The sequence below is a fragment of the Oratosquilla oratoria genome, chromosome 35 (genome assembly GCF_046742065.1).
Source record: "Oratosquilla oratoria isolate Oo_2021 chromosome 35, ASM4674206v1, whole genome shotgun sequence".
Taxonomy (NCBI): Eukaryota; Metazoa; Arthropoda; class Malacostraca; order Stomatopoda; family Squillidae; genus Oratosquilla; species Oratosquilla oratoria.
Window position 1 is genome coordinate 6,057,079 of NC_134811.1, and position 5,000 is coordinate 6,062,078.

The 5,000-nt window shown below is 35.1% G+C and overlaps 1 protein-coding gene across 1 annotated transcript in view; it reads left to right on the plus strand.

Moving 5' to 3' along the window:
• LOC143018660 (uncharacterized) overlaps positions 1-5,000 on the plus strand; it is a 1,127,560-nt gene that overhangs the window by 902,326 nt on the left and 220,234 nt on the right. The gene's annotated exons all lie outside the window — the stretch shown is intronic.

The window sequence follows — 5,000 nt, forward strand, 5'->3', positions numbered from 1 at the left end:
TCGGTATTCAAATGTCTAGAAAACATTTCTCTCAACGTCGTAATCAGCTAAGTCAGTGGATCTCATCCCATTTCCTTACGCATCTTATACTTATGGAATTCTGTTCCTTAGCTTGCTAAAGGTTATTTCAACAATGAATAAATTCGAAATGTCTAGCAAACATTGACTCAGAGTCGTAATTGGCTAAGCTAGTGGCTCGCATCCTATTTCCTTACGTACCTCATACCTATGGACTGCTGTTGCTGAGCTTGCTGAAGGTTATTACAACATTGAAAAAAATCACCAGGCGTCCACTAACTGCTACTACTATTCAAATGTCTGACAAACATTTCCTTCAGCGTCGTAATCGGTTAAATCAGTGGTTCTCATTCCTTTTCCTTACAGCATTCTATACTTGTGGAATTCTGTTCCTTAGCTTGCTAAAGGTTATTTCAACAATGAATAGAAATCGAAATGTCTGGCAAACATTCCCTCAGAGTCGTAGTCGGCTAAGCTAGTGGCTCGCATTTTCCTCGCGTACCTCATACCTATGAACTGCTGTTGCTTAGCTTGCTGAAAGTTACTACAACAATGAATAGAATATTCAGGTGCCCACTAACTGCTACTACTTTTTGGTCTATGGATCACTTGGGCAACTCTGGACAACAATGGGTCCACAGAACATAATTTCATAATTAATCATGTTTGATATATTCTGTTACAAATAAGACAGACGACTCCATTCAGCTAAGAGAAAAGGTCCCTTTAAGATAGATCCCACCATCCACAGCTGCACAAAATCGGAAGCCCATTTTCTTTCTTTTTCTTTCGGCTTTTCCCATTAAGGATAGCTCATGGCTTGAATGAAATCAATCAATATAATTTTCATTACTTGTTAGTCTGTCTCTTCTATTTAGAGAAAAGCCCAGTAATATTTATTTCCTATGTTTCTTATCAAATTTTATATTGAAATAGAAACAGAAATACCTGGAAATATATCTTTATTATATGTGCTTTAACGAAAATATATAATTTGCTTCAATGCGGGAATGAAGTTGATTGGACGAATGTATTACCAAAAGATAAAAATCTCACTATGAAATTCGAAAGAAAGTTATCAGCTTCCAGCGGAGAAAAAATGGGTTTTCTCCAGAAATGGTGGAAGTAGGAAGCTTCGGGGGCCACGGGCAGAGAATTAATAAACCGTATATTTTTTCGATATAAGTTGAAAACTTCCTGGAATAAGGATTTTTAGTATACAGAGGTTGGTTGAGTCTCCTTTTCTTAAATTCCTGGAACCATTGGGGGGGCTAGATTATCTAGTTAGAGGAGAGCCTTAGTACTGGAACTATTTTTTTGTATAAAAATATGGACACCGGCCGTTCATGTGAAGCAGATGCTCGTAATTTGTTATTATTACTATCAATATCATTACTGTTATCATTATCATAGTTGTTGTTTTTGTTGTTGTTGTTGTTATTTATTATAGGTCATTTACCATTTATTCATTATTCATTATCTGTTATTACCTGTTCTTTGTTACTTCTTATTTGTTCTCTCTTATTTGTTATATATTACTATCTATTATCATTCATTATTTAGTACCTATTATTTGTTATTTTATCTGTTTTCTGTTATATGTTATCTGTTATCTACCATCTATTATATTTAATTTGTTATTGATTATTTATTATCGTATACTTGATAATCATACATATATATACCAAAGGCTTTTTCCCCCTTATATAAGATATTATCGTTACTATTATTATGCAAAACCTGGAAAATTCAATTTAAAGCTAAAAACACCTTCTTACAGTACACTGAGATACATAACTGAAACTTTCACCTGAGAATTGCTTTTCATATAACCAATATTTTTTTACGTTATTGACATCACTGCATATATCAATTTATCAAGCTGATTATTATGGTTGATCTATTTTCCCACCTGCAGATATATATAAGTGAACAAGGTTTGTTTCTTTACATGAAGGCAAACCCATGAACACTGAGAGCTATTGCTAGTGAAAGCCTTTTCATTGACTTGAGCTTGATTTAGATTGTGGCAGGTGGTGGACGGGCGTGGAATTGGTGGAAATGGCCTGCGTGTCTTAACTGGCAGCCTTTTTTTATAAAGGGGAAGACACACTTGGTACAGCGAATAGATAAATAGACATTTATTTACAAGGTGCCATTATCGTGTTACTGTAATGTTGTAGTAGGGGTTACGTTGTTTGTTCAGATAGATGTCAACAACTTTACAATGACATCCACAAGGGTTGTTAGGGATGACGATTAGTCCTTATTGTTATTGGATTATGATATCAAAGTTACGAAAGAAATCGATCACGCTCATGGCTTTTTGCCAGAACTTCTACTCCCTCGGGAATGGTGAGGTCGTGTTTGGGTGATACCAGTCAGTAATACTGTGATTTTGTGTGTTATATCCTACCAGAGTGGTTACGTGTCATCTGCTGTTTTGCCTTACCTGTAAGGCTAAACAAGGTCTGTTAAGAATTGTATTATTGTTGTTACTAGAAACAATAACAGTAATTGCAGCCTTGATTTTTACTGAGTGGGAAATCATGGTACTCGATATCGGTCCTCTCATCGACCTTTGAGAAAATTGTTAAACTGTTGTTTGTGTTTTATAAGTTTGGAATTGTTTTTATGTCACTGGTTGATGGGAGAGAGACAACAGTTCCCGTATATCAAATATCCTTCTGTGAAAAGATGGATAAGTTGATAAAAAGAATGTTTTGACCCGAACTATAGATCACGTGTCAACTCCTGGGAGATGCACTTTTGAAGTTGAAGCTATCGACCTCGTAATTGACCCATGTAAAGGAATACAGCCTCCAATTTGATACACGAGTTTCGCTGTGACATGCGTTCATAAAAATTGCTATACGGCAATTATATTTGTATCAGTTAATTATTTTCTATTCATACACGTATAGGTACCAGAAATCTTATTTTTGTTCTCCAATATGATAAAGTTTCAATAAAACAAGTTTCAATATTTTTTTTTCCTCGAGTGATGCTAATTGGATACAGGTTTTCCAGTGTTGTTTAAAAATGAAACGTTTTCTTTATTAGGGTTAATAGTGATAATGAGTATTGCGATGATGGTAACTTAAGTTATATTGGTATTCAGGACATGAGAACAGTACCCCCACACATGACAGAGTGGGAGGACAGTAATCTATGGCACAAGTGTTGGATTCACAAACAAATGAGATGGTGAAATTAAACCCAGTGGGTACGAATCTCATCTTTCTCATTAATTCTCAGAAATTAGTCATAAAGTGTAGGAATCTCGTCTTTCTAATTTAGGGGTAGAAATTAGTATCATAATGAGATTGAAATACTTATATATTTAACTCCAAATTTAGTGATACTAAGCTGGTTTATATTCCTGAAATAATAAAACATCAGAAAAAAAAACTGGGGGTGTCCATTGTTGTAACTATGATGAAAGGAGAATTTTGAAAAATAGATATTCATCTCTTTGGGACAAATTTTACAGTTTCGGTCTTTTTATCCCAAATGAAAAAAAAAAAAAAAAACATAATTGTAATGTGGAAAGAGGTAAGTGGGCAACAACCATAATGATAAGGTATTTATCATACTTAGTTCAAGCGAGTCTCATTATTAGAATCATTCACTTGTTCTGATTTAGGGCCCAGTTAAACCAAGCTCACGACCTGTTTCCGACCACCAGTGACCGGTTGGTCGCCGACCAGTTGGTCGCCGACCAGTTGCATGTAGTCTTTGGAAGTCGCTGGTAGTCGATAATAAGATAGATAAATAAATAGATTGGTAGATGGATGAGATATCATATAAACTCGTGATTCTAAACATGCGGAAAACCACCAAGGAAAAAGATAAACTGATGACCGAGCGCTTTCGTCTATTAAGGCATCCTCAGGGCAACCTGAGGATGTCTGAGTAGACGAGATCGGTAGATAGATAGATATATTACAACACACACTGAATAGTCCCCAGTGCATAGATTTTCATCTTATCATCCAAATTAACATTTTCCATTTCAATTCCTTGTATAGGTTTTGTGTCGCCGATGAAGTCTGGTGTGGACTATGAACAAACTGAGGCCTTAAAAAAAGACCCCTTTTATTCTGCTCATGCCATGTTAGCTTAATAAAATCACTTAACGACAGCTGTCTCAAGCACAATTGAGCTTATCATATGACAAATTCATTAGAAGAAAGACATGTGACTGTTCCTTTTATATATCGTTTTACTTATCTATCTACTTATTCATCAATTTACTGGAATTTAGTGGCCTTTTAATGTGATGTTATCCATCAGAGTAATTGACTATTTTGGCAATATTAACAGTCATTCACAAGATAAATAGTACAGAGTTTTTTACATAAGTGAAATGCATTTCTTCATTACATCAAAGAGAAACCTTAGATAATTAGATATCATGAAAACAAAGCATGATTGTAGCAATGAGGCCAAACGCAGAGTATGGGTGTCCGATATATTTTACTTGTTTTTCCCCGCAAGGCTCGGGCTATATAAGGAGTAAAATGTTTTTCATCGATGTTATTTCTGAAGAAGCCCTGTTGGGTGAAACGTAAGATATATTGGACTCCCATACTCTGCGTTTGCCCTCTTCCCTACAGAGCTGTTGCAGTCATTGCTGCTTTTACTCATTATTGTAGCAATCTCCACTGCTTACACAAACCGTATTTCCTTTTAGGAATTTCCCTCAGTCTAATTTCCATGATCAAGATGAATGTATACACAAGCTGATTATATTTATATACATAATATGTCTTCATTCCACATCAAAACACTGAATTCTCCAACAGAAGTCCTGCTTCTATGCATGAGAATAAATTCCGAGAGTTCTCGAAGTCTGTTATTGATAATAACAGTAAATGTATGTATGTAGAAGGTTACATTTGCAGAGAAAGAAGACTCTTCTTGTTATAGTTATCTGTTCCCATGTATTTACTGTCCTTTCTTATTTCATTTGTCGTTTA